At 59.9% G+C, this 18,014-nt stretch overlaps 1 protein-coding gene across 5 annotated transcripts in view; it reads left to right on the top strand.

Annotated features, from left to right (window-relative positions):
- The window catches only part of RBFOX3 (RNA binding fox-1 homolog 3), a 130,177-nt gene that overhangs the window by 46,836 nt on the left and 65,327 nt on the right, over nucleotides 1-18,014 (top strand). For all 5 annotated transcript variants that reach the window (XM_041485733.1, XM_041485735.1, XM_041485734.1 and 2 more), the window contains exon 2: nucleotides 15,525-15,639. The gene's annotated coding sequence lies outside the window, so the exon portion shown is untranslated. The remainder of the gene's footprint in view (nucleotides 1-15,524; nucleotides 15,640-18,014) is intronic.

Genomic DNA, 18,014 nt, shown 5'->3' with positions numbered 1-18,014 from the left:
ATAAATCGGCTGTAACCGGTTTGTGCCCATGAGGGCTGAGCAGAGCTGGTGCTGCTCCGTGATTCCCGCCGGAGGAGGCAGCACAGGCGGGCTCCCGGGCTGGTGCCGTGTTTGCACGGAGCGCGCAGGCACTCGGAACCAGTCCTTTGCACAAAGAATTTGTTTTCCACAGCGCTGGAGGTGCGGGCTCCGCCGCCAGACGCGGCAGCAGCGCCGGGAGCCGGCAGCGCGCTCGGCTCAGCTCCGCTCCAGCTGTGCCGCGCTTCGGGCTCGGCTGAGCCCGGCCCCTGTTTGCATTTGCACCGGTGATTAATCTCTCTAGCAGGGGAGGGAACTCCTGTTATGAATCAGGCTCGTAACTCCCGGCACACATATTTCCAGAGCCCCGCCGGACTATTAATCCACCCGGCTCCCTGGGGTACGGAGGATGGAGGGGGAAATGTCACCTTGTGGCAGCAGAGCTGTGACAGGCAGCCAAGCCAGCAGCTCTGTCTTGGAGACGGTTCCTGCTCTCCAGATCCCACCGATGGACCATGTGGCCTCGCGATTGATTTAAAAAGGAGAGGAACAAAAAAAAAAAAAAAAGAAAAAGAAAAGGCAACTGCTTCACTCTGGCTTTGCTGCTGATGCTGAGGGGACAGATTTGCCTGCTGGCAGCTCTGCCATTAACTGGATGAGCTATTCAAGTGTGGGTTATGGATTTGGGATCAGCCTGACTGTGCTGGAGAAGGCACATGGTGCTGAGCCCAGATGGATGCGTGGCCCAGGGTGGGGCCTGGGGAGAGCTGAGGGCTCTTTTCAGGGGCAGCAGAAGGTGGGATGGAGGAGCCTTCCCTGGGAGCAGATAACCTTGGGAGGGTGAGGAGCTCTTCCAAACTCTGCCCAGGTCCCTCCTGGCTGCGTGAGAGATTGATGGGTGGGGGCTGCAGCCCCCAGCAGCAGAAGGGCTGCAGGTGGAGCAAGGGAAGGGGGCTGGGAGCTGGGTAGCAGGAGGTTCCTTCCACTGGCAGGGAGGGAGGGAGGAATTGGGAATATCCTAGCAGCGCTGGGAGAGGAGCCATGCTTTCAGAGTCTGGGAATGACTTCCAGGCTGCAAATATCCCTTTCCAGCCCCAAAGCTGCCACAAGAATCTTCCCTGCTCCTGCAGGCAGCTGGCACTCATGGCCCTGGCATGCCTGGGCTGCTGTGGCAGCGCGAGAGTGAGCTGGACCCACGGGCTGCCAGCGAGGAGAGGGACTGGGATTCTGCTTTTGGCTCACGAGGATCAATTGGACACCGAGCACCAGGAGCTGAAGCAGTCAGGAGTTGCTCCCAGCTGCTTCACTGGGGTGGGATACAAGTGCTCACAGCCTGGGATGCTCCCACAGTCCCAGCACTGCTGTCTCCTCCCTCCTGGGTGGGTCTGACCCGGCAGTGCCAGTGCGGTGCAGGAAACACAAGCATTTTGATATATTTTATTTTTATTTTCCATTTTTGCCACAGTTCCACAGCCCCTCTGTCGCACTCCTTGTTAAGCTGTTAAATCACTCCATTTATTTAGCACGAGCATTGCTGAGAGCTCATTTTTATCTTGGTGAAAACCAGACTTGCTCATGGGCACATAATGAAATTGTATAAATATACCCTTAGCTGGGAATCTAATTTATTTTTCCTGTTCATTATGGGGTGGAAGGCCATTATGAGATGTAGAACTTTTTTTTTCCAGTGCTGGAATTGAAGGGCTGGTGCGGGCAGTTTTTATACTGATGATTTTGCCCTGATTCAATTTGAAGCTGGTTAGAGCTCAAATACTGAAGCATAATTGACAGAGAGCAGTGTGGGTTGCCATGCTAATGCCCTGGCCGTGGCTCTGTGGCAGTGCCAGACCAAGGCTGGGTGGAGCACGGCCCAGAGATGGGCACGGGATGGAGATTCCCTGGAGCTGGGATGGTGGGGAGCAGGGGTGGCCCAGCCCTGGGGCAGCAGGAGATGAGTCTGTCCCTTTGTCCATCAGCAGGATTGATTTTGGACGGCATTGATACCGCTATCAAGTCCTGTTTATGGAGCTATAATTAAGCGGGGCCATTCAGCCAGCAGTGTTAAGTGCTGAGCAGATTTATGGCACGGCTCAGCCTTCGGCAGGGCTGTATTTCAGCACGAAGCACACCAGGTTTTTATGTGTTCTGCGATTGTGTTCGTGTGACAGTGATTAGTATAATGGGGGCTTCCGGGGTCGTGCTGCCAAGCTGAGGAAACAGCAATTACGGGTGGCCGCAGTATCAACTTAATTGCATCCATTTGCAAGCACAGGGGCTGGGTGTGCGGGAGCAGCTGGCGGGGCGAGCCCTGGCACCCCTCAGCCACTGCCCCTGGCTGCCCCTGCCTCCCAGGGCCTGGGGTCTGCTGGGCTCTGAGGGTCCATCACAGGCAGAGCAAAGGGCAGATCCTGTCCAGCACTGGGACCTGCTCGGCTGAGCCAAAACCTGCACTGCTGGGTTCAGTGGGGCACTGGAACAAAACCTGCACTGCTGGGTTCAGTGGGGCACTGGAACAAAACCTGCACTGCTGGGTTCAGTGGGGCACTGGAACAAAACCTGCACTGCTGGGTTCAAGGTCCCTGCTGCTGGGGCAGTGGCCTGGGAGAGCTGGGGGAATGTGCTTCCCCAGGAGCTGGCAGTGCTTGCTTTGGTGGCATTGCCCAGGGCTGGGGCATCTCCCTGTGTTTCAGCCTCGGTCCATTGGCCGTTTGCCGCGGGCCAGCAGCTGTGTGGCCACTCCAGTGCCCTGGGTGCTCCCATGGCTTGTCCCCTGTCTGGGGGATGGACAGGCCAAGCTCTGCAGCAGCGGGGAGCAGGGACAGAGCCATACAAGGGCGAAAGGGCCAACGGTGGATTTGCAGCGGTGCAATTAGAGCTCACCTTGATGTGCACTTGGCAGCCTTTCCTTTGAACCCTCTCCCCTGACAGCTTTCCTGAGATCTGGAGGTTTGCCAGCTCAGCCCCTCGCCATCCTGAGAAGGCACAGGGAGGTTCTGCAGAGCACCTACAGAGACCCAGAGAAGGCTGGGACTGAGCTTCTCCTGAACATCAGGAACTCCTGTGCCCTCTCTTGGGCAGGCCCCGTCATTCAGCAGGACTTGGGGATGCTGGGGCTGGCACAGGCAGGGCCTGTGGGTGCCAGGCCTGGCCAGCATCCTGTGCAATTGTGCCATCAGCACCCTGCAGCAGCTGGGAAAAGGCATCTCCGTGGGAGCCGGGCAGGGTGTGGATGTGTGTCCTGCTGAGGAACACAGCCCCTGGGTGCTCACCTGGAGGCAGTGGAGCATCACGTGGGGTCCTGGATGCACTGCCACAAGTGCATCACGGACCACAAGGTCTCTTTCCCAGGTGGAACCAGGGCTCAGAGGACATCTTCCCTGCTCCTGCCCTTGCTGTGTGCACTCTCCCAGTTTGCTGCAGGAATTAGATGGGCTTTTGCCGACTAAGAGGTGTTAAACGGCTCTAAATACTCCTCACACTGCAATATCTCCACCACAGCATTTAATCGAGTGCCACAGAAATGCCTATAAATAAACGTAATGCGCCTGTGCCAGTTCCCTCCCACGGCACCTCGGAGCTCACAGGAAAGTCAGCAAGTGGCTTGTGCTGGGCTGCAGCTCCTGCCCTCCCCTCTGTCCCTGTCTTTCTGTCCCCTCTCTGCCCCTGCCCTTCATTCCCCGTTCCTACCCCTTCCTTTTTCCCCTTTTCCCCCACCTGAGGGTGAGGGGGTCCAGCCTGGGGGTGTGGAACCTCTCGCTGGAGTGCAGCTGCAGGAGCAAGCACGGCAGGGCTGGAAGCAGCAGCCAGCCCAGGGCCCATGGAGACAGGCCTGGGAAGCTCCTTGCAGCTGTCCCCCCGTTGTCCCTGGGGGCCCAGCGAGTGCCCAGGCTGGCACTGCGCCCGTGGGCACCCTGGCATCAGGCAGCACAGCCAGGAGCAGGTGTAGAGAATGAGCAGAGGGAAGAGCATGGAGCATTTCAAGGCTGTTTGTGCTGCTCCTACATTGGTGTGTGAATCCAGGCTCCTTTGTGACTGAAGATCCACATACACCAAACCAGATGGATTTCCCACCAGGCTGCCTTAATCTCCAGCATCTTGGCCCTTGAGTCCAAGCAGGCAAAATATGTGTGTGGGGCTTTAGCTGCTGCAAAAGGCACTTTTATCTGCTGCTGCACGGCAGCGCCTCCTGGGAAACACTGCGAAATTCCTTCCACATTCCCTTTCCCGAGCCTTTATTACAGAAAATAAACCATCTTAAAGAAAGAGAGGAGTGGGCAGCGGGCACTCCTTGGCAGTTCTGGTGCTCCTTGGCTGTGCCAGGTGCTCCCTGTGGCTGCAGGGCAGGGGACAGAGCTGGCTGCGTGTGCAGGGCTGTCCCTTTGGCACTACCTGACAGGGCTGCTCTGTGTCCCCAGGTAGACACTGGGGGGGCTGTGGGGTACCTGGGGCACCCCTGTGCCGGCACCCTCTCTCCGAGGGGAGCCCTGGAGCCCCGCTGAGGATCCTCAGCCAAACAGGATCCCTAAATAAGCTCCTCAGCCTGTCAGTTGACTGCCTCTTCAGCGCTGATGAGCCACTCTGGTGTTACTATTTAAAATCCTAATTGCTTTAATCAGCTCGCCTTTAGCCACCGCAGCCAGCGAGCGAGTCCAGGGGCTGAGAGCGCTCCCGCTGCTCCAGCACAGCTGCGGCCGGGCACGGCACGATCACCCAGCTCCTGTCCATGTGGGCACCCAGCACCAACCCTGCAGGTGCCCGGCGTCCCTGTGGGCACCCAGCATCCCTGTGGCTCTGCTCTGGCACATGTTGGAGGCACAGCTGGTGGGACAGCAGTGGGACGGTGGTGGGGTGACTGCAGAGCTGAGCACAAGTCCCCTGGGCAGGGGGAGGACAAGAACTGAGATGGATGAGGAGAAGAGGAGCTGCTGTTACCATGGGCTGACAGATGCCAGCACTTTAATGAGCTGGGAATTCCCATGTCCTCTCCCTGCGCTCGCCTTTATCACCGTGAATTCTCTTCCAGGGTAAAAGCAGATTCCTCCCTGGGGTTCAGGGCCCAGCAGCCCACTCCTGCCTCCCTCCAAGCACAGCCTCGGGGTGTTCCTCCACCTCGAGCAGGTGCAGGGCGCGGGGGCGCGGGGCAGGGCTCTCCTGGGGCTGCACTCGCAGTCGTCCGCACTGGGATGGTGGGAGATGCGGGATTAAAATAGCGCGGCGCTTCCCTGGCGAGGGAGCCTTGCGGCAAAGGCACCCACGCGGCTGCGCCGAGGAGGAGGAGGATGATCGGCGCCTGACACCGGCTGGGGCAGGGGCAGGAGATGCAAAGACCCAAATCTGTGGGTGCAGCGCTGCCGCTGAGGAGCCCCTCCTGGCCGTCACTGCCCCTCCTGGTTCCCCGCACAGGTGTGTGGCACAAGGGCATCCCCAGGGCTGGTTCCCGCCGCAGCAGGAGGCTTTGCGCTGGCAGGAAGCTGGGCCGGGCCGGAGGGAGCTGGCAGAGGAGGGGCAGCGATGCCGCGGTGCTGGGCGCTGGCCGGGCCGCAGGCCGGGAGGAAATGAGCAGAGCCGCCCGCTGTGCCGAGCTCCCCGCCGGGGCTGGCCGGCTCTCGGCTGCGGCTCCTCCACTCCTGCCCAGCCTGGTACCGGCGAAGGCATTGCCAGGGGCCGGTGCTGGCACCCGGGTGTCGGTGCCAGCTCCTGGGGACCGGCTGTCCCCGCCTTCTGTTGGCTTCTCCGGGGCATCGCGTCCCTCCTGCAGCCCCTCTGTTGTGCCAAGGGAGCCCTGCTCCCCATGCCGCTGCGTGCAGGGCTGCTCCACCTCCCCCTGTGCTGGGTTTGGGGGCAGAGTGGTGTCTCCAGCCCTGGAAGCACCCCTCCCTCGGGCTCTGGGCCCCCTACACCCGTCCTTGTGCCGCGGCAGCCTGCCCACCTCCGGCATTCCCAGTGATGGATGGGTGACATGCGGCAGCGGCCCCGGGGCTGTGCTGTCCCAGAATATTCCTGGATGAGCGGAAAACCTCGTTCAGGGGATTGTTCAACTCGCGGCAGCCTTCCTGGGGAGTGAGGACATCTCTGCATTTATTCAAGGACATCCCTTCTCAATTAAATCCCTGCATGGGCTAAACAAGCGGGCTGCTGAGATCAAAGGGGGTTTTTTCCACTCTTTTTTTCCCCGAAATCGTTTAAATGATGCAGTGCAGGGAGCGTGGTGTGTTTGCCTTCCAACACCTGGTGAGGAGGAGAAGCTGCCATTAAATTTCCGTAAAGGTGTTTCCCTGTGCTGATGTGGGACTGGGCCAGTTTGTAGGTGGTAGCCATGGGGTGGTGGCACCGGGTGTCCGCAGTGGCCGCGGGCGAGCCCAGGGATGCAGATCGTTGGGCTGGGTTGCCCTCCTGGAGCTGTGTGGCCAGCCGCCGATCTGCCGCAGCCCCGGTCCCGGGGTGCAGCCCCCGGAGGGTCTGGGAGCTCAGCCCCTGCCCGGCCACGTGCCGGGGCTGAGCCCGGGTGTCCCCCCGCCCCTGCTCGGGCTCCTCAGGGATTGATGGTGTCATTAAAGCGTCAGGCTGGCCTGGGGCCGGCCCCGATTTATGGTGGAGCGTGCCTTGCTGAAGGTTTTATCACCGCTGTTAAAGAGCCGAGCGTGTGCCGGGGGCCGGGCAGGGGGGTCTGCTCTGCCGTCATTGCTGGGGCTGGGGTCACTTCGCTGGGCACCCTCCGACGGGGCAGTGCCGCCGAGGATGCGGTGGGATGCTGCAGCTGCCTGGGCACAGTCCCTGCGGGGCTGAGCTTGGTGGGAGCCCCCGGGGCCAGCCGTCCCTGCAGCGGGACGTGGGGCCAGGTTTTTGGGCGTGCACAGCCCTGCGGCCACCCCGCGGTGCGACCTCCTCCCCTTCCTCTGCCATGGATCCGTCAGTTAAGAAATCGATCCCTTTGCCACCAGCCCGGTCTCCTTTTTCCTTTTAAATGGTGTCACTCTGCTATTTCCTGGCCTCTCTAATAGATTTTTATATAATCACTACAGTGCACTTTTAAAGAGCGATAGATCACGTTCATTGCTTTTCCCCGTGATTAATTTCCCATAATAGTCCTCTGTAACACCAAGGCAAAGAGAGGAGAGCAAAGAAAACCCCCACATTATCCACTTTGTGCTCTGAGTATAAATGAATTAGATTTAATTTTTGTTTAATTGTTTCCATAGCTCAGCCTCTGCTAACTTTGCAGGATAATTTATTTTGCAGTCTTTGGGAAAAGAAGGAGAAAAGGTCCCCGTGCCGTGCTTTGCCCGCAGCAGCCGTTAATTACAGCTGATTGCCTTCCCTCCTGATGAAGCCGTGGATTGGAGGGTCCTGTCACAGCCCAGGACCATGGCTGGTGGGCAGAGAAGAGCCCAGCTGGGCATGGGATGCTCCATGTGTTTTCACATCCAAGGAGTGCAGGGTCTGAGCTCTGTGTTCCTCTCCCTGCCAGGGACCTTGGCTTCTGGGAATCGTATCCTCTGTCCCCTGCCTGGTGTGTGCACAGCAGGGAGAGGAGACTCTGGGAATCACATCTCAGCATCCAGCATCCTCCTCTCTGCCAGCCCAGGGCCACTGGAAGCGGGTCCGTGGTGGCACGGGAGGAGCAGGGGGCCGGGGCCACGCTCGCCCATGAGTCACGGGCTGCGGGCAGCGGGCTCTGCTTGGAATGCGCCGGCAGTGCCGAGGTGAGAGCAGGAGCTCCGGAGAGCCGCGGCTAATCTGCTCCCTCCGAGACGGGCTACCTTCGGCCTGTTAATCAGTCGCAGTAATTACAATCCCAGCTTTACATGTGGAATGTTAATTAAAGGACGGGACACGGGATCTGCAGCCTGGCAGCGAGTGGTGTGCCGGGGGCTGGGGGTCATGGGGCACCCCCTGCCCCTCTGGGTCACTGCTGCTGCCTTCAGCTGAGCGTGGAGGTGGGGACAGGCTGGAGCCATGCCAGGCAGGGGGCAGGCAGGCCGTGGTTGCTGGCACTTGGCCCTGCCTCTGCTTTGTGCTTCTGTGGCGGCTGCTGCTTGCCTCTAAAATTGCTTTGCTGATATGGATGGATGGATGGATGGATGGATGGATGGATGGATGGATGGATGGATTTGTTGGGAAACAGGATAATGCAGCTGGAGCTCCACTGCCCTCCCTGCTTCCTGCCTTGGCCCTGATTTCCCCGTAACCTCCCCAGTGCCCCCGAGCCTCTCCTCTGGGCTGAGCACCCACCTTGCTCCCACTGTGTCTCTGTCCTGTGCTGCAGCCTCTGAGCATCACCATGAGCTTCTGCAAGATTCCCTCCTGTATATTAGTGCCATCTGCACTGGGGAGCCCAAAGCTGGCTATGGGACACAGACATGGCCTTGGAGGGGAGATGACAGGGCTGGCCTGTCCCTTGGTCCCAGAAGTGCGCTATTCTGTCCTCCCCGGCAGCTTATCTCTGGGAGTGGGGCTCAGCAATTCACCTCCTGAATTTCAGGGTCCCCCTGAGCAGCAGCTGCTCTCTCTGTCGTACCCATCCTCCTCTCTGGGGAGGAGACCCTCGCAAGTCCTGCCTGGCTCACACCCTCACAGGTCCTGCCTGGGGTGCTGTGTGGATCCTGCAGGCAGAGCCCCAATTCCTGTCGAGTCCCTGTGCTGTCCCTGCCCCTGCAGAGCCCCGTGCCACGAGGCTCTGAGCAGCGTCCTCTGACGGATGCTGAGCCACGCTTGTCCCTTCCCTGTCCCCGAGGAATGTGTGCTGTGCTGGCAGCCTGCAGCCCCTCCGGCTGCTGCATTGGTGCCCTTGGGTGCACTCGCCTGGCCCGGGGAGCCCTGGGGGGCCAGGGCTGCCAGGAGAATCCTGCGGGTCCTTGGAGGGGCTGAGGGTGCAAGATGAGCAGGTCCCAGCTGAACCCCCACGGAGCTGGAGGTGGCGGGTGCTCCCCGCCTCTCCCTGTGGAGGGTGCAGGCGTTTTTTGGAGGAGGGATGCTGGGGAGAACCTGGCAGCCAGTGGAGGTGGGGACCAGCCCCAGCACGGCCGAGGGAGTCATTAAAACCCCGGTCAGCAGCGGGGAGCTGCGCTGAGCAATCTGCTGGGGCGTCAGTGCCCTGGATTATTGCTGTGAGCAGCTGAAGGAGAGCAGAGAAGAGGCGTGAGCTGAGAGGAATGACAAAGAGGGGAAGGAGAGGAAGAGGCCCTGGAGGAGGAGGAGGAGGAGGGGGAGGCTGGATCAGTGCCGCAGGCAGTGCAGGGTGCTCCAGCAGTGTTGCTCTGCTGTCCCAGCAGATGCTGGTCCCTGCTCCCTAGGCAGGCTGTGGTGTCCCGATGTCTCTCCTGCTGGCCCTGTCCCTTGGCAGCCCCCTCCCCGCAGTCCCTGGGGCTGCCAGGCTCCTTTCTTGTGTCATTTTTATTTTCCCGACGGAGAGGTGGAGCTCTCAGGTCACTCAGATCCTGCTGTCACTTTCCCATGAGGCTTTAACCAGGTTCACTAAAGCTCCTCTGTCTCTTCAGCTGTGCTGGCTGTAAATCTGGGCAGGTCTCACCGGGCACTGGGCTGGTGCCAGTCTTTACATGATCTGCCTTTCTGAAATAAGGAATGCTTTCCCTGGCATTTCTAGCTCCCTGCCATCACTGGAAGTGCTGGAAAGGGCAGGGGGGAGGATGTGTGCTGGGAGCTGTGGCCGTGTGTGGCCAGGAGGGCTGGAAGGTGCAGAGCCCTGCGTGGGGCCAGCTCAGGGCTTGGGTGAGTCCTGGGGGTGCCATTGTCCCTCCTGCCCATCCCAGAACCTTCTCTGCTGAGAAGCCTCGGCAGCACCAGGGCTGCACCCAGGTGAGGGGACTGTGGTCTGTGTTTCTCCAAGAGGAGCCATGCTGTGTATTTGATCTCCAGGCCTGGGATGAAGGCTGATCCCTCAGGACCTGGCCTGGAGAGGGCAGGGTGTGAGTGTGGCTGAGCTGCTGGTGTGCTGGGGCTGAGCATGGCAGCGGTTGTGGGACAGCCAGGGAGCTGGAAGAGCCCAGTCTGGATCCACTGCTGTCCCCTTAAACTGTGAATCTGCTGTTGCCTCTGGTTGACCCCCAGGCCCTTTTCTCCATCTTGCAGCTCCTTGGATCTGCTCTGTGGTCTTTCTCTCTCTCCCTTGGTCCTCAGGTACTGTTCACAGCCACGTTTTGGTCACAGGAGGTGGTGCCTGGAGTCCGGAGTGCTGGTCCCAGAGCTGCCAGCACAGATCCTACCTTGGGATCTTCAGCCATCCTTCTGTGCTAGAAAGTGCTGGCATTTCTCCATGCAGCAACTTCCTCCTGGCAAAGCCCCAGCTGGATCACCGTGAGAGGCACACTGAGGCTCTCTGGATGTTTCCCCCATGTGCTCCCTGACTGGTGGCAGGGTCTCTCCCGCAGGAGGTGAAGCCCCCTGCCCTGGTCCCCATCCCCTGTCGGGACAGGCTGCTCGTGGGGATCCTGGGGATGGAGCTGGGAGCTGCAGCAGCTCACCAGGGGCGAGCCCCTGGGATATTCCCAGCTCCTGGCTCTGGCACATGGCACTGGCACAGGGCAGGCTGCCCTCCCTGGCTGCTCTGGGTGTGCTGTGGCTCTCCCAGTGGTGGCTGGTGCCGTGGAGTGCCTGGTGTGGGAGCTGATGGCTCCAGTGTTACACAGCAGAGCACAGCCCCTTCCTGCAGCAGCACCAGATGCTTTCCCTGCAGTTCAAGTTTTCCCATCTCATTCATTTTAGAGATTAATTAAAGTGATTCCCCTCCTTCTCTCCCAACCAACCTCCCTCCCTCTCTTTTCCCTGTTCCATACAGCTGCACATGGATTTTAGGGTCATGCTTGTTTACATCCATTATATTTACGTTAATGGATGTTTGTTTTAGGGAAAACAGCAGAAATCCCATAAAAACAAATATTTGTGTCCCACAACTGGTCCTGCAGCCCCACTGGGGTGGGGCCTCCCTGGGCAGCCCGTCCTGCACCCTGGCAGCAGGTCTGCATGGAGAGCTCTGCTGCAGCGTCTTTTGGGGGCTGCTGAGAAGTGACCCCCGGTGCTTAGGGGGTATTTGGGTGGGTGTTCCACACATCCCTGGGTCCTGTGCTGGGTGGTGGCAGCCAGGTCAGCTGCATGTGTTTGCCAGGGATAATCCCCCATCCTGGTGCAGGGATGCTGCTAAACTGCCTTTGATGGGGCAGGCGGTGGGTTCGTTCTTTCATCAGGAGTTTGGAGGAGGGAGAGTGTTAAGAAGAAGAAAGAGAGAGAGGAGGAGGAACGATAATTATTTTTTCCAGTGGCTCTGAGCTGCTGGATGCCTTTAAAGTTGCCTTTGTGTTCCTGTGGGTCAGGCCGGGCAGAGCCTGGCCCGGAGCCGCGTGGCGCAGCCGCCTTTGTCGGTGGGGCCGCGGTCTCGGTTATTAACGGGGATGTGGAGACCCAGAACCTCAGATCTTCCGTGTGGCTGGTGGGAGAAATGTGCAGGGCTGCCTTATCACGCTCATTTAACTGGTTAATACATCTTCAGAGCAAATAATGCAGGCTGGGGGTGAACTGCTTAACCAACCTCATTACTATTGTGCATTTAGCAGCTTGGAGAAAGATAATACCTTTCAGGTTTGACCCAATTTTAGTTTTTGTTGTCATAACCATGGAAAATCGACCTTCAGAGACCCTCAGCAGTGAGCCTGAATAGGAAGTGATTTACAGCAAAAGTGCTGTGTGGAATGCTTAATGCACTTGTGCAGGAAAACAAGACTGCAAGCAGCTGCTGGCATCCCTTTGCCACCGCCAGGGCTGCCCCGGCTGCTGGCACACTGTCCCTGCTGCGGGGGCTGCTGGCACTGCCCTGCCCGTGGGCACGCCGTCCGTGTGGGATGAGCCCCGGGCTGGCACAGCTGTCCTGGGGCCGCGCTCGCCTGCACAGTGCTGCGATCCCTCACTGCAGTGCCAGCGCTCCTCGGGTCAGCTGGAGCAGGGCTGGCCTGGGCACCACTGTGGCCACGGCCGGAGCTGCTCGCTGCAGTGGTCAGGGACCCCGTGGTCAGTGTGCACCCCATGGGCAGCGTGCACCCCACAGTCCCCGTGCACCCCTGAGCACCTCTTGGCCCGGGTGTGCTCAGCCTGGCCCAGTGTGCTCGCTGATTTTGGCCTTGGCCAGCCTCTCCCACCACGCCAGCCTGTGGCTTTTCTGCTGGTGCCCTTCACCACCCAGGCTGTGCCGTGGGAGTGGTGCCAGCCCTGCTGCCCCAGTGCCAGCCCTGCTGCCCCGGTGCCAGCCCTGCCACCCTGGTGACAGCCCTGGTGCCAGCCCTGCCGCGGCGCCAGCAGCGTTCCCACGGGTGAGATGTCACCCACACCCGTGGAGGTGGTTCCCATAGCTCTGGTTTTGTCTGGGGCAGGCAGAGACTTCCTCAGCTCCAGCAGTGGGGGTGCGTGGGACCTTCCTCTTGCTCCTGTGAGGAGGAGGGTGGCAGGGGGATGACAAGCCTTCCTCCCCTTTCCCTGAGGCAGCTGCAAGTGTGGCTCTGCCACCCAAGCCTGTCTCTGTGGTGCTGCTGCTGTGGTGTGTGGGTGGTCCCTGTGGCACGGGATTACGGCTGACAGCAGTGCCTGGGGCTGGGGGAGTGCTGGGAGCGGCTGATGCCCACGGGAGTGGGTGATGCCCGTGGGCTACAGGTGATGGCTGTGGGTTCCAGGCTCCCCCAGCACACCCCTGGGGCCCAAGGAGCACTGGAAGCAGATGGTGCCCATGGCATGCAGGCTTGCCCAGCCCAGCAAGGGGCTCTGCTCACTCCTGGGAGCTGTAGGAGGAGCGGGTCTGTCCAGCCAGGGGGGCTGTGGGGCTGTGGCAGTGGGGGCGTGCTCTCCTCCCTCCCCTCCCCAGGGCTGTGTTGGGGTGGGGGCACGACGAGGGCAGGCAATCACTGTAATTCTGATGTTGGAAGGAGAAGCTGCTCCCTCAGCGCAGGAGTTGAAACTCTTCAGCCTTCCTCAGTGTCACCTCCATGGCCATGGATACCTCCAGGTGTGACGTGAGACCCGGGGAAAAAAACATCTTCTGTTTAGCATCAAAATCCTATTAGTGAGCGCCGTGTTCTGCTGCACAGCTATCAGCTGTGGTGCAGATAAGTGGGAAATAGCTGCAGGTCGGGCTGGAGCAGGAGCTGTATCTGGGGCTGCACAGGTGCCGAGTGCTGCTTCAGCGAGTTTGCTGCTGGAAGAAAATTCCTCTCCCCGCGCCTCTGCAATCTAGGGAAAAGCACTGCGGGCACCTGTCCCCCAGGCTCCTGCTGCCCCCCAGCCCTGCCTGCTGAGGGGCATTTCTGTGGCACCTCACTGCCACGGTGGGGTCTGACAGGAGGCACTGGGCTGGGGCCAGGAGCAGCGTCCTGGGAGTGTGGAGGCAGCGGCAGAGGCTCAGCCTCCTGAAAATGAGCCTCCTGAAAATGAGCCTTGGTTCTGCTTTCTGCAGCGGCCGCCAGGCTGGCCCAGGGATTGCAGATGCTGTGGGCAGCTGCATCATATTCCCATCTCCTCCCTGAGGTGCTGCTGGCTTTGATAAAACCTCTCAGCCTTGCAGGGGTTGGCTTGTTGATCTAATCGCTGTGCTTTAGTGTGCAGTAAAAGCCCAGTGGCTCCTGGGGGAGATGTCCCATAGGGATCTGCAATTCACTTTCTGTCCCTCCTGGGGAAGGAACTCTTTCCCAGTGGCAGGGTTCTGCAGGGATGCTGCTGATGGTGAGGGATGCTGCTGGGCCCCCAACACCGGTGGGGAACGTGCCAGCCTCTGTCCTGCACTCACATGGCTTTGCTTTTGGAAACAGAAAGTGCTGAAAAAATCCTGCCGTGTTCAGTTTGTTTTAGTGATGCAATTGGGTTTTCCCTGTGTTTGTCTTGTCCTGCACTTGCTGCACAGGATTGGAGGGGTTCAGTGTGGGGCAAACACCACTGTGTGAGTCCCCTCTGAGCCCCCAGCTCCAGCGTGGTTCTGGTCACTCACAAACCACAGGGAGGGACGAGGCACTGGTGGCAGAGCCTGTGGAAAGGGACAGCCAAGGGGCATTTCGGGGACACCAAGGGAGGTTAGGGGACTGGCTGTGACAGACCAGCTTTAAAGAGGCTGGGATGGAAGGGCTGGGGAGCGACGCTACTGAGCTGTAGCTGTGCCTGCTGATGAGGAGCAGAGCCTAATGAGCAGGACTAATGAAGCAGGAGGGGAATTCCAGTGAGTCTGGGGAGTGCCTGCAACGTTCACTGTATCTTTGTGGGTTCTCTGTGGTCTGTCCCCAAACCAGTGACGGTGCCCATCGCAGGGATGGTGCCCACTCCCAGCAGCATGCTTGGTGTGCTGGGTGACTGACTGCAGGTGCCAGTCCCAGAGTGGGTGCCTCCAGTCTGCTCCTGGGGCCAGCATCCAAGCGCCTCTGTAGGCTGCCTCTTGGATTTTTACTGGCTCTGCACTGCTGGGAAGCCCATCCCTGTGTGCTGGGGTTATTGGAACATACTGGCATGGTGTTTAGGAGACACTGGTGGCTTCACACAGCCCTGGCAGCAGCCTGCCCCAGGGATTGCAGCAGAGCCAGCCCTGAGGGGGGCCTGGCTCCCTTCCCACCTCCCTTTTGGAGGTGCCTGGTTCAGAATCAGGAGGGGATTTGCAGCCACACCAATGGGCAGGTCTTGTCTTCCTCTTCTCCTGGGTTTTTAGTGAGCCAACCTTGGAGGACCTTGAGTGCCATTCCTGTAGCTCTGCTGTGACTTATCTCCCAGCTTCTGCCCCTGTTCCGCCGAGGGGATAAATCTCAGCTCCCGGTGTGCAGCCAATGCTCTGAGCCCATCCCACAGCAGGGTGCAGGCATCGTAACTCATGGCACCAGGGGGGCTGCCTGGCCGAGGTGCCAGGGAATGTCACAGCTCTGTGCTGTGGATGATGGGCTGATGGATGTGCTGCCCGGGGGAACAGGGAAAAAGTCCCATTACAATGGGGGACAAGCTGTTAAATTATCTCCTGTTCAGCCTGGGTCGGGGAAAATCAAACTGGAGCTGCCGGTGGCCTCTAGAGAGCCTTCGGGGGAGCAGGTGGGTTGGGGACTTTATTCCTTTAGGAAGAAGTCTTTGCCTTTCCTTGCCTCCATCCCATGCACTGGTCAGAGGCCAGGGCTGGTGCTCTCAGGGAGGCAGGACCAGCCTCAGCATTTTCTGTCAGTGCAGAGACTGGGACGTGTCCCACTGGGGACGATAAACTGGGACCTGCTGCGTGCCCCATGCAGCCAAACCCCGTTCCCTGGGCTGAACATGCTTCCCTCTCCCCTGCCCTTGCCACTGGGCAGGGTCCTGCCTCTGCCCATGTCAGGGGCTGCTCCAGAGCTGCTCCCAGCTGTGATAATTGTGCTGTTGAAGGAGTGGGCCAGGCGCGTGCGAGTCCCCGGGGCCATGGCGCTCCGAGGCGCCGAGCTCCGCCGCGTCCTCCTCCGTTATTAGCGCGGTGCCTACACAGGGACAGCACTGGAGCCTCTCCCTCTCTCTTCCAGGCTGAGAAGCTGCTGCTGTGAGATCCTGACGGCTCTTCCTGACGGCGTGGAGGGCTGAACACGAGTGTGAGCTCCACCTGCCACCACACCTGAGGCACCTGCTCTTGCTCTGCAGGTATGTTGTTTCCACCCAGCAGTCCTGGTAAGGGAGGGCATGGGGATATTTTTTGGGTGAGGATGAAGATGCTGCTTCCCATGGCTGTGCCTGGGGCAGCAGCTCACAGTCAGCCCACCAGGGACTTTGCACCAGCCCTGGGTACAGATCGTGTGTGTCCAGACTCTTGTGTGCTGACCTGGCAAAGGGGAACGTTGCTGGGACAAGCCACGTCTGCTCTAATCCTCGTGGGATATGGCGTGGGGGGTCTGGGATGCATTGGTCAGTCCCAGCCGTCTCCCCCCTGCTGGCTGCAGGAGCGTGGAGGTCCTGGAGCGTGTGGGACGTTGGTAGTGCCCTGATGGGAAGGGGCTGCGTGCCCATGATGCACACACAGCCCTGCACGTCGCAGCCCGGCTGGACCCGCCGAGACCCGGCTCCTGGCGCTGACTGTGCTGCAAACTCCCCTCAGGGCTGTGTGCAGCTCGTGCTCTGGGCTGAACCCGTCTCCGTCAGGTCACGTTACACGGACTGGAACCCCCTCGTGCTGACACCAGTCTGCCCTGGGAACTCACACCAGCTTGAGGAGGAGTTAAAATTCAAAACTCCTGCAGGCAGTGGGACTCTCTCCTCCAGACAAGGCATTGTCCCTGTTTGTTCCCAGCACTGCAAGCACCCACAGGTTCAGCAGGTGCTCAGAGAATCATGGCCATGCTGTGGCAGCCATGGTGCCCAGGGACTGGGCTCTCCTTGGGGCTGTTCTGCCACAGAATTTGTCTTCCAGTGCCCTCTCCACCAACTGCTGTGCTGGGGGGACCCCCAGAGCTGGGACTGCTCTTCTCCTAGCTGGCAGTAGCCAAGGGGAGTGCCTGGGCAGGAGGAGTGCCCGTGGGGCCGTGCAGCACCAGCAGGGCTCACAGTGTGAGAGCTGTGTGTGCTCCCCTTGCAGCACTGCTCACTCCACACTGGCTCGTCTGCTCTGCCCCAGCCCCAGGTGCCTGCTTGGGAATCAAGAAATGAGAGCTTGAAGCTTCTCATCCCTTACTGGGGTACAGGTCGTCCAGAATGTGGGATTAGAGTGGCCGTGCAGATGGATTCCCCAGCTGCATTAATCAGTTCAGAGGCAGCAAAGGCAGCTGAGCTCTGTGCATCACCTTGAAGCTCTTTTTTTTTGTCTTTAGCAAACTTTGGGTGGATGTTATTGCTCATGAAAGCAAGGGGCTGATCATGCTGGGAAGGAGCAGGCGTAGTGTGGGCTGGCACTATTATGCAAGCTTCCCACATGCCGCTCTGCCAGTGCGCTCCGTTCCAGAACAACAGCACGCGTCCGTGTGCCAGCCCCGAGCCCACCCCCGGGTCTGCCGGAGCACCGTGCTCCCGTCGTGCCCACGTCGTCCTCACCGTGGCCCTCCTGTGCCCGCTCAACGCCGAGCCAGCCACCCCACGGGTGGGCAGTTCTGGGTGAAGGGTGCCCGCTCCTGCCCGGCCCCACGGCACTGTGCAGCCAGCTGTTGTGAGCATCCTGGCCAGAGTGGGAGCGCCGGGAGTTTCTGCCAGGACTTTTTGCTGCACTGGGGCATGTCTGGCTCTGGGGCTGGGACTGTGCTGCTTGTCAGGGGATGGCAGACAGGGTGTCACCCTGGCCGCAGTGCGCATCGTGCCCCTGCATTGGAAGGGCTGTGCCTTGTCTGTGGGGTCAGTGCAGCCATTGCTGCCAGCACCTGCTCTGGGCACCAGGGCAGAAGTGGGCTCCCTGGAGCTCGGGCCACCAAGCCTCTCCCTATCCAGCTTTTCTCCCTGCTGCTGTCCTCCTCCTCTCCTGGAGCCTAGCTGGGCCCGTGTGAGGCTCGGGGCTGCTGGCTGTGGGGCTTGTGGGTGCTGGTGCCAAGCTTGGGGCTCACTGGGCTGGTGGGGAGCAGCCTGGAGCCAGTGCAGAGCCCCTGCAGCGACTCTCCCCATCATCCCCAAGCCTGCTGGAGCACCCCCGGGAGGAGAGTGCTCCTTCAAGGAAGACTTGGAGATGAGCAATGGAAAACATCTGACAGGGGAGCCCTTGAGGCGCTTTTGTTCCAGCGAGTGGGAGTGTGAGATCCGCTCAGACATGAAAGGCTGCGCGGCTCCGTCCCCAAAGTCACGGCGAAGGGAGGACGGGGGGTGTGCGGCTGCACCGGGAGGTCATCCCGGGAACGACTGGCACCGGGATCCCCGCTCCCTCCCTCCCTCCCTCCCCAGCAACTAAATTAGGTCACACTTGAAAGTCAGTTTCTTGGCTGTGGATTTAATTTAGCTTTTCCAGGCTAGTTATCATATAATAAATTCCAGGAGATTTATAGAAAACATGCCCAGGGAGGCTTAGCCAGTGTGTAACAAGATTTGTGCCTCTTTCCTGCTGTTGA

This window comes from Pyrgilauda ruficollis, unplaced genomic scaffold, assembly GCF_017590135.1.
Source record: "Pyrgilauda ruficollis isolate IOZ18807 unplaced genomic scaffold, ASM1759013v1 scaffold72, whole genome shotgun sequence".
Lineage (NCBI taxonomy): Eukaryota > Metazoa > Chordata > Aves > Passeriformes > Passeridae > Pyrgilauda > Pyrgilauda ruficollis.
Note: the sequence above shows the minus strand (reverse complement) of the source record. Positions and strands in the feature narration are given on the sequence as shown.